An 18,180-nucleotide genomic window follows, 5' to 3' on the forward strand; every position below is an offset into this window, starting at 1 on the left:
CTCTCTCTGTTGTAAGGGATGACTTGGAGAACGCAAAAGCACTCCAGAACTACAACTCTTGGTTATGGATACAGCACGCGCTGAGTGTCTGGACGTTATTTCCTCTCACTCCTCTTTGCTGATAGCTGCTCTTCCTGCCCCTGTCCCCTTTGCTGGGCGGACTGTGTTCCAGCTGCAAGGAGACAGACAAGGCACAGGGATGAAAAGCAGGGGAGAGAAAGTCCAGCCTCCCCTAGCCTGGGTGTTTGCTTAGCAGACAGGGGAAGGAGGCAGGGAGAGCTCTGAACCCTGCAGAAAGCTTTTTTTATTCCACCCTGTGCTTTCATGGAAGGTGTCCTAGTGTCATTATCAACAGTATCTCAAAACTAACAGACCTCTATTACTTTAACCCAGAGCAGCTGTGGATGCCCCATCCCTGGAGGCATTCAAGGCCAGGTTGGATGGGGCCATGGGCAGCTGATCTGGTGGGGGAAAAGTGGCCCACAGCAGTGGGTTGGAGCTCGATCTTTAAGGTCCCTTCCACCATAAGCCATCCTGTGATTCTATGAGTCTGTGATTCATAGCTGTCCCTTTTCTTCTGCGATCCCCACTATGCATTCCCACTGTTCCAGGATACTCTAATCTTATTGGAACTATTTTCTTCATCTCTGTTAATGGCATACACCACTTATCTTCCTACCAATACATAAATTTAAAAGAAGAGAGAAACATGAGCTATTTTTTTTTGTTTTGATTTAATTTAAATTGCTGAATGAAAAAATAGCTTCTTCTAGTAATTCTGCTGTAACTAACTCAGTTTGATATTGGTTCTATTAGCCTTCTAATAGCATGAAAGCTAAAAAATTAAATCGTTCCACTTTCACATTCATAATTATGTGCAATTAAAATCTTTACATACCCAAAAGTCTTATATGGAGCCCTGAACCCTTCAACTGTCACTCTTCATTATCTCTAAGCCTAACAATTTTACAGTGACACACTGTACACAATGAGATGTGCTAAAGAGGAAATATTATATTTTACTGATGTATGTGTTCTTTAATTTCTCTGAATTAGCTTTTTGATATGGATGCTAATTGTTTTCTTTGAAAGAAGTCGCCACAGATATGTGATTTCTCTATGCCTGTTGCGCTTCAAAAAAAATACAGTTAATTGCAGGAAACAGGAATTTCTCTCTTTTTTTATATATAAAAAAATAATCAGTTGCATATCAAAGGAGTGAATCTTAATCCAACTTTCTGATTGTACATTAAAAAGAAACCTTCAGTGTTTGTGACCAGCACAGAGTATTTGGCGACTTTTGATGTTTCCCTTTTTCATTTATTCATGAGGAGAGATGAATAATTAAAACAGGACGTTTGGCAAAACCAGCTCACACACAAAAAAATATTTCCATATGAACTTCCAGCTTCAGCCCAGGATAGTCTCAGAGACGTTGCTACAGGGTTGTCCATATGGTAAGTGCGCGTGTTGCTCTGAAACTGTAGACCTGGTTGAGACTTGGGATCTTGCCATCAGTGGCTGACAGCTGTTGCTGCTGTATTAAAGTAAAGATTGTGAGTAAGGCCAATGTGGCAGCCTTGAAAGGATGAATTTAGGGACAATCCTGACCATCAAGGCCATTGGTAATGCTTGAGCCATGCTCACAGGGTGAGGGGCAGATCTGTGCTGGTCTCCAGGGGAAGGAGGAGAAAAGGATGCTTCTAGAGCTGTGTCCCTGTGCATCTACAGGGGAGAAACACGAGCTGCAATGCAGAAATGTCCTTCTTGGTGGAACATGTGTTAGAGAGAAGACCCTTGGGATGGAGACAGAAGGTCTGTGTGTTTGGTCTGTACTTTTTCTGCATACTGCTCACCAGATTGTTTTAGCATTCATTCCTAGCTGCAATGCTGCAGAAAGTGTTATTTTTCATCCCAAATCTCATAAAAGTCTAATTTCACTTACATCTCCTTCATTAAAAAGATATATAAAGAAGAGACCTTATACCAGGCATATTGAAAGGTCTGTGTCATTTTGAACGGTCCTCTCCGTCTTGCAGATCTTTAAAGGAGCTCATGGGCCTTAATTGTCATGTCCTGTTCTATTGTGTATCTTGGAGGATTCTGTTGTTGACAGATACATTCTCTCCCTGTTTAGCTCTCAAATTCCTCAGTGATTCCAGCAAGGGCCTACACTCTTATTTGCAACAATACTAATTTTATTTTCAAGATTTCTAAGGCAACTTCCAATCTCCCATGGACTTGTGCACTGATGTTTAAAAGACCAAGAAAAGTGCTCTGTTAATATTCAGTCACGGCATACAGCTATCTAACACTTCCTACAAATCCTTCTTGTCTGGGCAAATTATGTATCCTTTGAGTACCTGAAGTTATTACCATGGTTTAACTTTTCATACAGACAAAACGGCTTCCAAAATTTGTCTGGTTTCTGCTTGTCTGTACACTTTCAGGATATGCCTCTTCAAAAGCCACCCTAGTTTTGCCCTGTCTCCTCTTGTAATTTCACCTTTGCCTTTGCATTTCATGAAGTGGAGTCTGTGGTTTATAAATCATTTTACTATGACTTTGTCTTGTTTTCCCTCCAGAACTGTGGTCTTTGCTTACATTCTCAGGATGGCAAAGCCCATTTGTTTCTTTTTAAATTTCTGTCAGCTTAAACTTCTATCAGTCTTCTTCTCTGCTTGGGGTCTCTGATCCCTGCTCAGACCTTATCACAAATTAGGGATTCCACAAGCTTCTGTAAAATGAGGATAAACTTAAATTCTCAGATTAATAAGATGAATAATAATAAAAAAATCTGCCTCTATTTTGCTGTTCCTCACCTAATGTGAGGATCATCTCCTATTTCTGATCTGAAAAAGTAATTTTAAAACCTAGCTTTATTCACTGACATTTTTAGTAGCTTGCCTGCATAGATTTCTTCCTTGAACATTTTCCTGAGGCCTATTGGCCTGGGTTGTTTTCTTTTTCCCAGACTACAGCTGCATGTTCTCCCAGAAAATTAAAGCCATGGCTTTAAGCAGATAAATAGTTTGCTGAAATCAGTTAGGACTCTGCTGAATTTGCCTACCAGCTGGTGGTATGGGGCAAGGGATGGGATCTGTCAAAGCTCACGCACAAGTGGTGCCAGATCTTCAGAGATCTGAAGGGGTTGAGGCACCAAACCTGGTGACAGTGTGAATCCCAAAGCTACAAGCTCCATAGTATAGAGAATCCCTGAGCTCCCATTCTAGGTCAGGGGACACAGACCCATCACCCAGCAGAGAAATATTTTGTGTCTGGACATGAAGGGATCTCAGGATATTTTCTTTTCCAGAGAGGTTTTCCTGTGTGCTTCTGTGTGAAAGACTCACTCCCTCTGCTTATATTGTAATCTAATACAAACAAGTTTATTAAGTGCCTTGTTTAAATTGCATTTATCACATTCCATCCTTGTTGAAAAACCCTCTTCAAAAATCTAAGTGGCTGGAGCATTTGCAGAGAAGTGTTATGCTCACAAGAGTGATAATGAGTGAGATGCAGCTGGGAATCAGGTATATGAGAATCACTGAACGCTTGGCAAAGGCTGTTAGTGCCTTTCTCCCCCTCATCTCCTTCTCACAATTAAAAATAAATCAGGAAAGATATTTGTACTGCACCAACAGCTGGTTGTTTGTTTTGCTTTGTTTTTTACAGAGTTCTTACAGCATGTAGGCCTTAATTAATTTACTTTTCTGCCTCGTTTAATCACTGAGAAATATCAGCTAGTTCTTCATTCCATTCTTTTTTTGGGTAAGTTGCCTATCTTTGACCCTCCGCTTCCACGCAGAAATCTCAAGTATTGCTACGAAAGGTTTTCCTTATTTTTAATTGTTTGGTTTATATATTTTTTCAACTTTCTGAGCAGATGAAGAACAGCACAGCATTCATGGAATTCCCAAGAGCAAGCTTGTGCTTTGGGCAGGGTGTATCTTCAGTGCCATTCTGATACTAGCGCAGGTTTTGGCAGTCTTCTGAAATGCCCTTGCTTGGAGAAGGGGACGAACTTGTTTCCAGCAGACCCAGCATTCCCAATATAACGTAACTGAGAATCATGATTCCTCTTGCAGATCCATTGATTCACACACGTGGTGAGAAAAATAAAAGATGATTTCCTTGTAAACCTGTCATTACAGAGTTTTAACCACCTGGTGCAGGAATAACTGTTCCATGAATCATGCCCATTGTGCGCCAATCCTCAGGGCAACTACATCACTTGATTGCACAAGTGCCATTTAGTACTACACCTTTTCATGTGGTTGCTTTCTTTCTTTCTTCCTGTAGATGAAAATACAAGAAAAATGTTGCACCATGAAGATCTTTCCTCTGTCTTGTTACTCTTTGAACGCTGATCATGTCGTCAGCTAAGAGAAGTCCAACTGGATGGCTGGTTTTTTTTTTTTTTTTTGCCTGAAACTTCACTAAATTCAATTCAAAATCAATCCCACTTTGGATTTTCTCAGACCTTTCAATTTATTCTCTATTGAAAAAAAAATGAAGGGTCCTGATAGAAGTAGTAAGGGCATCTCCTGCTGTTTTCCCATAAGAAAAGAGTAGATCAGGTGGAAATCCCTGGCAGAAAAGTGATAGTTCCTGTCCTGGGGAGATACTGTGTCTGCTCAAAGAAAATTTTCCAAAATTCTGAAGGAGTTTTCAGGCAAGGAAATAAATCAGTAGTCTGAAGCACAGCAGATGCTGTGAATGAGAAGGTGTCAGTCATCAGACAGGTGGAGTGGGACTTCTGACACGTTTCATGACTAATTTTGTTCTTTTCCCAATATTACAAGTCAGAAGAGAATTCTGTGTAGCTCAAATAAGGCCCCAGACCTTTAGATTTTGAAATGAAGTGTTTGTAGATCGTTGAAGATCCAAATTATGCCAAAATTATGTTATTATAGTGTAATCATCTTGTTAGCTGCTTAGAACATTTTCTTCATTATCACTTCATTTATACTTATGATGATGAGCAGATGGTACCGAAGACATAATGCGGCACAAATCATTCCCAAATGTTGTTTGAAAACACAGTCAGAAGGTGGTAGGGACACACTTGCCTACTGATGAGCCTGGTTCACTCCTGGTACTGTAAGAGGAAAGACTGAAACCTGCCTTGCTACTTAACATATGTTCTGGCTGCTGGCAGCAAAACATTGCTAGTCTTGTATTAATAGGAGTTATATGATCATAACTAGATTTTTATTTTTTTTGTCTCCAGCAAAACTGATAAACTTAAGGCATTTCAGGGCAGTCACTGACGTGAGTTGATGGTTGGACTAGATGATCTTACTGGTTTTTCTAACTTTAATGATTCTTTGATTCTATAAGGTGGGTTTTGGCCCTTTTCAATCAAAACAAGTAGGTCATAAAGAAGCCCCACTTATTTAGCTGGTACCTGCATCTGACCCTCCGAGAGAAGCAGTATGCTAAAGATGGGCCATGGGGGTCAGACTTGTTCTGTGATGGTCATGCACTGGGCTGAGGTCCTCCATAGGTAAAGCAGGGCTGCAATGGAAGCAGCTAATTGCAGATCCAGCCAGCACTGGAGCTAGTCCTGAGGAGAAGGCAGCGGGAGCATGGCCAAAGAGCAGCTGCGGCCTAGCTCATAGTGACAGTGTCTAAGGTGGGAAAGGATCTCTGGAAGCCATTTGGTCCAACCTCCTGCTCAAGCAGGGACATCTAGAGCAGGTTGTCCACCTGTGGTTCACGTGTACTAGGGTAAATTTGAACTTCAGGTCTAATCTGGGTGCCAGTATCCTTTCAAAAAGAAGCACCGATCCCTAAAGGCTCTAGCAGAGCCTGATGGACACTCAAGCCCTCTCTTCAGCATGCAGACGGATGGTCATGCAGCATGTTTGTGAATTCTGCCTGTTTGCTCTTTTCCCCAGTTTGGGAATGTGCACCACATCAATCAACAAAAGAACCAAGTGTGCTCAGAGCAAACACAGTGTAATTTTACTCAGAACCAGAACAAATACACTCCAGACCCCAGTCCCCAAATCCAGGAGACACAGATGGAGATGAAACCCAGAGCACCTCAGCAAGGGTGAACACACAGACACACACAAAAAAAACAATAACATGAAAGCAAAACAGCAGCTACCATGAAGCTACTCATCCATATTAAGAATAAAGAATAATTTAAAAATCAGAACAAATAAGGACAAAAAAAATGTAAATAGTTTTCTAACTTAACCAAAACATTTTTTCAGTTTTCTCAATCTTATCATCATTCCCACAGCAAACTGCACTAACCATGCTGTTCAGCCTTTCATTTCTAGATGTAATCAGCCTTGGTCTGGCCAAAAGAGCTATTTGATTTTTACCTGCAGCACACTCAGGGTGAGTTTTGTCACTGCATGATGTAAAGACCCCCTGCATAGGTTGTGTGAAGTATTTCCATGCCTAAATTCCTCTTGATTTCCCTGAAATTAATGTGGTTCTAGCTCTCAGAGGAAACTCATTCCATGAATCTTTTACTAGCCACTAGAGGGGAATATGCAACAGCAAGGAGGGAGAATGACACCACATTCAAGTTGTAGCCAGTTTGCTCACTCAAAGGAAGAAGTAGCCGGTGACATGTCAGATCTTTACAGTTTTTGCTTAATACTATAGCAAGCCCATAAATCATACATATGAGAATGTGATCTCTGTTGAAATAGTTTCCTATCTGAAATTGTTTACAGACCATAGCAAGTACAGCATTTCCATCCCAGGAGTAATGTTGACATTTCAGCCTTTCTCTCCACTTAAAATAGGATTAAAAAGCGAGATGCAGATTTTTTTTTTTTTGTTGGATGGAAACTGCACATAATTTCCAGTTAGGAAATGACAAACATTTATTTGGACGTTCTTCTAACAGAAACTTTCAGCAATTTTGGAATTATTTTTCTTCCTTCAGTCACCGATAGAACAACTCCAAATGTCCTGCCATCAAAAATGTATTTCCCTGAGGCATACAGCAGCCAAGCACTGCTGTGATGGAACTGCAGCTGAGATCTTCTTCCCTGCAGCCCAAATATCCTAGCCAGGCCACAGCTTCTGCAGTGCCTCCAAGTCCAGTGATCCCCTGATGTATATCAATCCAAGTTAGGAAAAGATCAGCAGGGTGGCTTACAGTCACCTTGGGAATCAGGGCAATAGTATCCTGTGTGGGTTTATGCAGTGGGGCAATGAGTGACTGCCACTGCCCTTATTTCAGATCGGTGTGAAGCCTATGTTCTGGATCATGGTGTGGCTCTGAATGTCAGGATCATGGATGCCAGCAGTCTTTAACTCTGGAAGCTGAACTGCTACTGTTTTGTGGCAAAGAATCATGGGGAAACTCACCAGCAGAAATATATCACTGAGCGATTTAACATTTTTTAATATATTTTATTTATCACCCTGATAAAAGATTCCCACTCAGCTCTGGATATTTGCGTCAGAGATTTGCATTTTAAATATGTCTTGTTCATGAGCCAAATCTTTGGCAGATACGAATTAACAGATTCAAGTCAATAGAAACACACAGGTTGACATAAAAAGGACAACGCATCTCTACATTTTTCGGTACTCTCTCCTAAATTAAGCTATCTGCACTGCAAAGGTGTTCATCAGAACATCCAAAGGTCATACTGTCCCTTCAGTCTCCTCTTTCTCCATACCTGTCCTCTAGAAGATGCAGAGCTCCTGTGCATTGCTGAAGTTGATTCCTACCTACAGCCCTCCTAGACATAAACGTTATGCTTATCCTAGCAGCCACTGAAACACACAGCCAAATTACTGTCGGCATGATGCCGATGAGAACTGCCTCCTTTTCACAAGTGTTACTGGTGACATTTTGCAATGTAAATAAAAGCAGAATGTTGACTTTCGGCACGTAGCTTTTATATTCAGAGAACAGCTGGTGAAGAGATGAAGGCAGAAGATACAGATGATTCTCTTTAAATGGGCAGCTGAAAACCACTCACCGCAACTAACCCCATTTTAAATGTATCTTCTGCTGGTGATCTGGTGGGACTGTTTCTGTGTTTGTTGGATAGCCACAAAGTTAGACTGATGTTCTTCATTCATATTCTGTGGATGTTGGGAAAGCACAATTAGAAGTTGATGCAACAGCAAACATACACTTCACTAAAATTATCGCATTTGGTGTGATTCCCATAATAAAAGCATAAGCCAGCATGGGGAGCCTCTTTCAATTTACACAGAGAGACTTGAGGTCTCTTGACAGTCAGAACAGAGCCAGTGTTTCTGAGTAAACTTTGTTAGGAAAACAGATTAAAAACTCCAGAGGTTTAGCTAAACCTTATACAAGAAAACACCTTGTTACCCTCATGATTTCAAAATATAATTTAGCACCAATGAATAATAAATATTGAGAGCTGGTGAATGTGTCTTTGCAACAAACTTTACATAATTTTTTTTTTCTTTTTTCAGAAATATACAAAATTAGCTGTTCTGATTATAATTGTGACTAGTTTTGCAACAGTTGTTAGAATCAACTCTTTACTGCTTGTTATTGAGCCATTTACTGCAAATAGCCAAGTCTTGCTATGCAAATTGTACTGGCTGTCAGCTTTGGTCTTGTCATATTGATGTGCCTCTGACTGAAGACTTATCACATTTAGAACTAGGTTCCAGATTTTGAAATCATATAAATAAGCTTCTCCCACCACATTCCAATTGCTTTATGAGGATGTACGAGGATGCACTGGGATATCTCTTTAAAATCTACTCTTTATTTGAAATCTGCTCTAAAATCTACTCAGTCAGTGATGATTTATAGATGAATATAAAAGGAGAAAAAAAATGTTCTGTCTGCTCAGGTATTTCTCTCCATTACAGTGTTCAAGTATCTGTGTTAGCATGCAGGTAACCTGGCCCTTTTGAGGTGATGGAGTGGGGCCATTCAGCTCAGGAATCGATGGACACACAGACAGATCAGTGCTTTAAGGGCTATCTTGAGAGACAGTTTTCCCTTGGGTTCATCCCATGGCTGTCATCAATTACTGGCTTCCTTGACCTGTGAGCAGGATCAGTGGGACCAGGGAAGAACAACACTGGGATACCAGACCTGGAGCCCAGGTTTCACAGTTCCTCAGAAGCCGGAGTTCATTGTGCTTATACAGCAGGCAGTCTGAAACTCTCACTTGATAATGATACACAGCTCTCATGAACAGCAGCCTGAAGACAAAGGTGTTTCTCTGATATGCTACAGCCTATGCTTGCTCCTGAATATCTTGCTTTGTGGATTCTCACTTCCCTCTTGCTGTCCCAAAGAATGTGAACACTCCTCACTGTGCGTCCTGCTTTGCACAATCTTCCTGCCAGCCCTGCATCCCTACATACTTTACCTGACGTGAATTACTGCATGTGAATTCTGTGTGGGCTGAAAGTGAAAATCTAAGCCACATTCCCTTTCCCTTACTCTACAAAAAATTAAAATAAAATAAAATAAAAACAAAGAGAAGAAAGCACCCAAACCAACCCAGATTCTTACAAATTGTTCTGCAAGGATTATTTTACTTTTTTAGAACTTAATTTTACTTCTGACACAGTGTTACTTGTTTTGACCATTAAAATTTCCAGTCTGCTTGTTCTATATATTTTAATATTGTTGGTAGAGAAGAGCTAAAATTTTGTGCCAGATACTGATAATGATTTTGATTAGATTTTTTTTAAAGTTTGCTTCAGAAAAGTAAATCATGACCTCTATTGTCAGCAACACAACATTTCAAAGTGCCTACTTGTAATAGCCAGTTAGGAAAAAAATTGCAAAATAAAATTATACTAATCCTTCCAAACTCATCCTCCCCCTTCTTTACCCAGAAAATGCGGATTTCTTATGAGGAGCTCTTTCTGAGGGGATGTGTCAGTAATTGGTGATAAAACCTGGTGTCTGTAAAGTGGTTGCTCCCCACAGTATGCTGGGTAATGTTGTGAGGCTTCTACTCTCCAAAGGACAAGGTTAAGCACAGGCTTTGAGATGGCTTTGTCAAGAGGGTTGAGGAAGGAGTAGATCTTAGCATGCAGTTGATGACAATCTTGGCTTATTCTTTGGAAGTAATATGATCTGTACAGGCTGAAGTCATTATTGTACAGGCAGGTAGAGAGTGATTTGCCATGCTTTCAAGTCAAATTCATAATGCTCAATATTTCCTATGCAGCAACAGAAAAAAAGCATACAATTTCCTGAATAAGTTTTTAGGATGTTTCACAGATGGTGTTAGAAAGGAGACACCGAAATAATTTGCCTTAATGTAATTTCATTACTCAAAATTTTAGGAACATCTCATCTCAATTTACTCCTTCCTCTCAGATACAACTCTTCATTTTGTTATTTGAAACTAGTTTATTCAAGTATGCAGCGACTCCAGGACATTTGCACAGCAATGTCAGATGCTATCTGGGAAATAACAGTATATTTCCAGGCTCTGAAAGTAATTTTTGATGACACCCTTAAATCAACTTCATGGTCAGTTTTCTCATTTTGAGCAAGAACTGGGATTCCATTGTGATAACCAAGGGCTGCATGTTACTTGATCTACGGTAATGTAGAATAATTACTAGTCCATTGCATTTCATTACACTACTGTAATAGGCAGCAGGTCAGTGTTTGAGCTACAGCTGCTCTGAAAATTGAGCTGACACTGATACTATGATAGAAGTGATAGCACAAGGCTCTCATGCAAATTGTTGAAATTAGCTTCTGCTCAATGGGTTTTGAAATGCAATACAGGACTCGGATCAGGACACCTGTTTTTGACTAACATTTTTTGTTGGATACAATGAGATGGCCATGAAATAAATTAATAGTTCAGTGCAGTACACCTTATAAAAGGTCATTGAAATGCCAGAGGATTCTAAATACCATAGGACTGTTGGACTCATCGGGTAATAACAGTCTATAACACATCATCAAAGACTATCTGATGGTTGTTTTTATTTTATTTAGATTCTTGCAGTCCTTTGCCAGTGTTCTGCTCCTATATTCACAGGGCATTTTATTGCATTGGAAAACCCTATGCTTTATAAATGCTCTTAATTTATCAATCCTTCAGATGAGGGTGGAAGGTAAAGACTAGGAATAATGAAGTGCTTTCCTTTACCAGCTGGCTGGAATTTCATCCCAGGGCTGATGCACTGAGACATGGGATGATCGTTGTTTCAAGTCAGAACCTTGTTATAGTCACCATTGAGGATAATATACTACCAGTACTACTGGCAGAGCTGTTTGAAACACTTCTTATTTCCATTAAAAAGTAGGTGTGGGTATTTTCAAGGAAAATAGCAGACTTTTCCCCTGGAACATTCAGTTAATCAAACTATCCCTTTTCAATAAAATGAGTTCTGCTGGAGAAGAATTGACCAAGCTGAAACATGACCTCTTCATTGCTTATCAATACTCACTTAGAAGCGAAGAAAAACTTGATGTATGTAGAGAAAGAAATCTTGCCATACCTCAAGAGTAAAACAAAGTGTATTATGGCAACACCCATGTTAACTGCCCTAGCTACTCCTCTATAGAATTTTTCTGCATTGAATCTTGCCTCACCCCAGAGTATGTATTCCCCTGCATAAATGGTCCAGTACCTCCACATTCTTCAGGTGAAATGAACTTCATTTGGGCATTCCTCTCTGCCCCTGAACAACCTTGAATAAAGATGAGGCCCGTATTAGACAGCTTCCTTCATTTTGGGCTAAGGTGCTAAATTAACTATTCTGTTTCTGCCCGTGGTGTTTGGCATTTAGTGGAATTCGAATGTAGCTCTTTTTCTCAAAAGGTGTGTAAGCTCAGGAGGAGTCCTTTGACACCTGACAGCACACATTTAATGAATGACTGTGAAGCTTTTTATATGACTTTGAGTCATTTTAAATAGTACCTTCACTGAAAATATTCTCTTGACATTTGTATTTACCAGCCTTAATGCACAGATAGACAAAGCATTATTGTGAGAGTATGCAGAGACATCTGATATCTGACTCCCTAATGCACAGTGCACTGCCTATAGCTAGTGTAGCTTTGATCGTGTCTTTCCTTGCCTCTTGGGGGATTACTGCCAGAATTGGCTACCACTATTTGTTTGAACTCTTTATAAAATAATAAAAAAATCAATATGTTTGTAAATGGCAGCTAATCACAAGTAGCTTTGTACAAATTAGAGCAGGGTTATAAGAAGAAAGTAAATGGACAATGCCTGTGAGGGTGAAAAAGTCAACATGCAAAGTTCATCTGCTACCTGAATGATTCCAGATACACTCAGCCTCTTCCTCTGATTTTGTTATTCATGAGAGATGGAGGAGGAGAGCAAAGCAAACATAGCCCATGCTTGATGGGCAATGAATACAAAGAGCCACTAAGCCATGAATGTGGGAACTCTATAAGAGAAAAGAGAAATGGAAGAAAAATCATCATCTGAATTTCAAAAACAAAGCAAAAGATACCTTAAAAGAAACCAATCTGGGAAGGAATTATCTGTCAGATCCAGACTCACTGCTTTTCTACCTCAGATAACACTGTTTTCTGGTTTAGCTATAGATTAATTGTGTCCAAAAGCACACAGAGTGGGAGTCGCAGTTACTATACTGTAGAGTTAGAAGATTGACGTATTATCCCCCAAAAGGTCTGTGTCTGTGATGCATGAAAACATATGAAAACATTTCTTTTTCTATGTATAAAGCAATTGTTCATGAAGGAATATTCTCCAGCCTTATCGTGTTCAAAGAATAATAACTAAAGAGAAAGTGGAAACGTGTCACATCATCAGCTGGTAATTATCAGTGTTACTGCATCTAATTCAGCGAGAGCTGGCAGTACCTTTGCTGCCAAGTGTCAATTCCTTTTCAGAAAAGGTCGATTTGTATGCAGTCACACCAGCAGGGCACAGGGTGAGGAAGCAACCCAAACGGTGGGGACCTAGGCATTATTCAGACTGACCGTCATGCAGGAGGGTTGGACTGTGTTCCTGGAACATCAGCTCAAGTGGGAGGCAAGGGGTCATACTAAGAAGTCCTACATCTTCTTCACTCAAGCTGTTTTGGATAAACTGCTGTTTTCATGTACTCCTTTTTCTCACAGTAGCCATCCTTTCAGTGTGTTTGTTCTCATTTCAAATTACCAATTGAGCCTTTCATCTAAAATATGAGGGACATTACCGAGGTATTAGTAGCTAAGCTGCTTTGTTAATTACAGGCAGGCTCCTCTCTCTGCTTGTCAGTTCAGCAGCAGCAGTGGTGCCAAGCAGCTCTCTGCTCATTGTGGGTCAGTGGGTTTGCATTCACACCAAAGTCTTTTCCATCTGAGGTTTCTATGTGATCTCCCAACCACAGGATGGGCAGAAGACCTGCTAAGGTAATAAACACTTGGCTATATGCGGTCACACAAGAGCCAGTTTCTGGCTGGGAAGAGAGTAAGAAGAGGACAAGCTTCATCCAGAGACCTGTCTTTGGCACTCACTGCATCTTATAGCACGGTGATATAGGTTTTGTACAAATTTAATGAAGATGTGGCTCTTAGCATCTTTCCAGCTCACAACTTGTCTCTCTAAGTGTGCATCCCGATGCCTATGTTGTAGCAGACATTGGACAATCACCTTCTGCTACTGTTCCTTTTGGGATACTATATTCCTCCTCATGCAGTGCCTCTCCAGGCTGAATTCACCATCTATTCAATCAGGAACTATTGCAAAGGTGACTATCCTTGGTGCCTTGCTCATGCTTTTTCCAGGCCTACATACTTCCCTTGACACAAGAGGACTCTACCTTTACACCATTCTCAAGATTTCGTCCTGAATTTATAAAAGAAAATAACTGCTGCCTGTTATCTCTCTTTCTTTACTACTAGAATCAACTTTTCTAGTTGTTTTTACTATTATCTAGCACTAATCTGATATCTCATTATAATCCCAGCTATCTGTTCATTATGCTTGTAGACAACCAAGACTACATTTAAATATACACAAAATTAAGTGTTTTTTCCATCTTCATTGTGTTACATTTACCTACATTGAATTTCGGATTCCATTTTCTTGCCTCATCACTTTACAGAGTGATAAGCTTCTACAGCTTCTCACAGCCAACCCACATCTTTACTGTCTTGAGTAAGCTAAGTGTTTTCAGCAGATTTCACTGAGACAGAATTGCTTTTTGGTAGCTGATAGTGGCTGTAGCAGTGCAGTCATTAGATTAGAGTGTCTCTAGACACTCTAACTTGGTCAGGGAACCAAGGAGGCCTTTGAATTATGATCAAGCAACCCTGAAGACACTTCTGGCTGCTCTGTAGATCCTGAAGGTTGGCCAGATTAGAAATCTGCCAAATCTTAGGATAGCACATTCACTGAAGTATCCATATGTAAGTGACTGGGAATTTTGGATGGCTCTATCATCTCCAACATTTAGAAGATTTGTGACTGTGAACAGTTCACTCCAGAGCCTGCAGCACTTATAGGAAGAAGTCTTTTCAGTTCTTTGAGGAGTTTTTTTCCTTACAGAGATTCCAAGAATTTCAGCATAAAGTCTTTACCTTCATAATGAGTGTTTTGGGTTATTGCTTTTACAAATTATAAATACTACTTATGTAAGTTGCATGCAATTTTCTGCAGACTGCATCTGGTCTTTCATAAGAGATTCTTTTAGTGATTTCCATATTATACACAATTGTATTTCTTTATTTTTGTTTATACTTTTAAGAAACGTTCACACACACACACACACACACACACAAAACTGAACAAACTCTAAGCTTTCAGGGCCAAGAGATAGCTAAGGAAAAAAACAACAAAGCCAACGTATTTTTCCCTTCTGTAATTCTGTTTGTGAATAGAATGTAAATCAAGTTAGCTAGATAATTTGCTAAAACCCATGGATGCAATAATTCTTATGTTGTTCTAACAGAGAAAGAAAGTAGAAAATGTTACAGGGAGAGACAATGTGCAATTATGTATGAATACTAACACCCTAAGGGACAAATTACCAACAATGACAGTAAAATACTGCAGATTTCTTTTTGTGCTACAGCATAATTGACTTACAGTCTGACGAGAAGAAAAAGCTTAGCTCTAGAGAAGAATTTAAAAATACAAGCTATGTATCTGCTGGAAAGTCTGTAGTCACTTTGTCTTCCACTTTCCTTTACCTGTGACAGTGATTACATTCATTCATTTTTACTTACATATGTAACTTGTTTGAGAAGACATCAATTTTTGTATCTTTTCAAGAAATCATTTATTTCTCTTAATGGTATTAATTTTGTGACTTCAATTATTTAATCAAACAGTCAATGCATTCAATGTAAACACTTAAAATTGCATGTGGGTAACCTCTTTGTTGTTTAAGTGAAGGAGAAATAAATCTTTTTCTAATGACTCACATGAGCTGAGCCTCAAGGGCCTGTTCATCCATCAATGCTGCACCTTGTAGAATCTGCTGCCTGGCACAGGAGAGCAGTAGCTGATGTAACGTGAGCAGCAGTAATCTGCAGACACCAATCTTGGGGCAGAATCAGGACCTTAATTTGAATTTTAGTGTTAGCCTCAAGAAAGATTAAAAAGAAACACTGTCAAGGCAGGCTGCCCAGAATGCAGGGTATTTTTAGACTTATGGTTGCAAAATCCATGATTAGTTTTCAGATTGCTCCCTATCCTTCAAGTAAATTCTCTGATTATTCTGTCATTGTAGGGTGGTTAAGGAGTTGAGAGAGCTGTGCACAGAAACCCTCATACTGTACTTTTATAGATGTGATGCTGTTATAGATGCAGCAAATCTGGTTATGACTACAAGTAACACGTCTGAAGAGCACTTAAGAAACCAGGAAACTCAGGCGTTATTTTGCTTGCAAAACTGTTTTGAAGTCACCAAGACGCACTGGAGAATTACAGCAGGACTTTTGGAGAACAGGACAGCAGATTCACACCAGAATGGTAGAAATGGGTTTGCCTTTCTGATCTCCCTGATATTTTTAAGAACACTATCTTCTAAAGATGGAAGAAGAAAGGCAAACACGTATTTCATGTTCTTCTTGGAGGCAAAGAAGGGGAGGGATGCCAAATATCCATGAATGGTCTGAACACAAAATCAGCTTACCTGCTCTCTGAATGACATTTCAGTCTGGCCAATCAAACTAGTCTCTTTCTTTCTCTTTACTTCACCACTGGTTGGACTTCTAATGGGTTAAGGAGGCTAGAAAGAGTTATACAGAGTCAAGGACTACAGAAACTTACGGCTGCTGTTGCCTCTGAAGACACTGAGCATTCCTCCCTTGGTTTGCCTCTCCTGCTAGGTCAGTATGTTCTCTGCCTCTAGCATGGAGAAAGATACAGATGTTGGCCTGATAGTAGCAGGCACAGCATCTGAGAGTGGATTAGAGTCAAGGAGAAAGTGATACTGGTGGCTTCTTGAGAACGTAAGTAATTCCCCTGTACCACTTAAGCCCTTATCAGATTCCAGTGCCTTCTCTATGTCTTTGACCTTAAGCCCCAATGAGATAAAGTCTGATGAGTGTCTTCATGGCTAAGCAAGATATTTCTGTCTGATACTACATGCACAGTGCATTTGTACTCTCTGGAGTTCAAAATGATTATACAAATGCTAATAATCAATTGAAATCGCACAAGTTCTGAGATTGGGAAGGATATTATCTTCATTTTAGAGATAGGAAGAGAAAGGTTGTGAAAGGTTAAGTGATTTTTTTCCAGAGGTCACTCAGGTTGTGATACACAAAGGCCTCTTCAGTGTCAAGGCTATTCATAAGGACTTCTATATTTAGTGCTAAGGCCTGGAAGAAACTGATCAAGAGTCAAAGTGAAACTTTAAAAGGGAACTTTTAATATGCTGAGTCCCTAGCTATAAATCAGAAGATTAATGCATAGTTATATCCTACGTGCTTAGCACTGTTTCATAGTCTAACACTGATGATGACTGTCTGAAACTTCTGTTTTTCCATCCTCTTACTTTTTAGCGACGTTCAAATCTCCTTACCACCTGGTTAAACTGGCAAATATCAGCTTAAGCACCTGTGTTTCCATTACAGCTGTTAATATCACAGCATGCAGCACATGGCAGGTGCATTGCTTCAAGAGGCTTGCGATAGGGATTCAGTTTAAAATGATGCTGCTCTCATTAAGAACCATGTTTTCCTCTTTCTCACTGTGTTCCTCTAATCTTCTTACAAGGCAAACAAGCCAGGTGTTTTCCAAGTACTTGTGAGAATACTATACTTTGAATTCAGTTCCAGATGTTTATACGCTGACTTGTGAAATTACCATATTGTTTGCATGATGCATTGCTGAAGAGGGCCAGATGAGAACAAAATACTTCCACCCTTCTGCATGCCCCAGAGATTAGTAAGGAGTTTGTGAAGGTTAGTAAATCATTTCAAGCACCTTCTGAGACTAGCAGTGTAGCCATTAATAACTTTCAGTTATACTTTGAGACAAGGAAAGCTTTCCAGTGCATATAGTCTGCACCTACACATAAAGACTACTTTTAAGGAGAATATGCAAAGAATTTGAGGTGAGCAAGAGTTACATAGAAAACAAAGCTTATGAGTGTGATTTGTCCCTCCAGAATGAAGTTAAAGGCTGTCCAAAAGTTATGTGAATCCACTGCTAAGTCTCTCATTTTAGAAACATTGTTGGATAACACGAGCAGATTCCAGGCTAATACAGCTGCACACCCCTCTATCACACAGCGGCCAATTCCTAGTGAATTCTGCAATATAGTGACAGTAATGGAAAGCAAAATGATCTCTAAATAATGGTTTAAGATGGTTACTTGATAAAGGGCACTGCAATAATTATGATCAATGGAGCATGGATTCAATATATATTGCCCATTTAGATGCACCAGATTAGTTTAACAGCTTTCTTTAATGTTCTGAGTATTTTGTGTGTATGTGTGTGTGTGCATGGTTGTGCATGTGTATATGAGAAGGAAAGGACTGCACATTTTGGTATATTCCTCATTACTTAATATTTACCAGTGCAGATGAGCATCATGCTGTACGGGGAAAGTGAAATGTAAAAGACTGGCAGTTGCAAAAGCAAAGCTTAAAGGAATATTTCTTTTTTCTGTATATAGCTGTTTAATACTCTTAGTGCCAATGATTGCGGAAAGTTTTTATTATCTTTAAAGAATAATGTCCACACAGATGCAGATAGAAAACTGGGCAGGATACTTCTTGTT

The 18,180-nt window shown here is 39.7% G+C and overlaps 1 long non-coding RNA gene across 1 annotated transcript in view; it reads right to left on the bottom strand.

Annotated features, from left to right (window-relative positions):
• Nucleotides 6,909–18,180, bottom strand: part of LOC110399535 — a 67,604-nt gene continuing 56,332 nt past the window's right edge. Inside the window, exon 4 of the long non-coding RNA XR_002439263.1 lies at nucleotides 6,909–8,073. This is a non-coding gene — a long non-coding RNA (uncharacterized LOC110399535). The remainder of the gene's footprint in view (nucleotides 8,074–18,180) is intronic.

The sequence above is a fragment of the Numida meleagris genome, chromosome 5 (assembly GCF_002078875.1).
Source record: "Numida meleagris isolate 19003 breed g44 Domestic line chromosome 5, NumMel1.0, whole genome shotgun sequence".
Lineage (NCBI taxonomy): Eukaryota > Metazoa > Chordata > Aves > Galliformes > Numididae > Numida > Numida meleagris.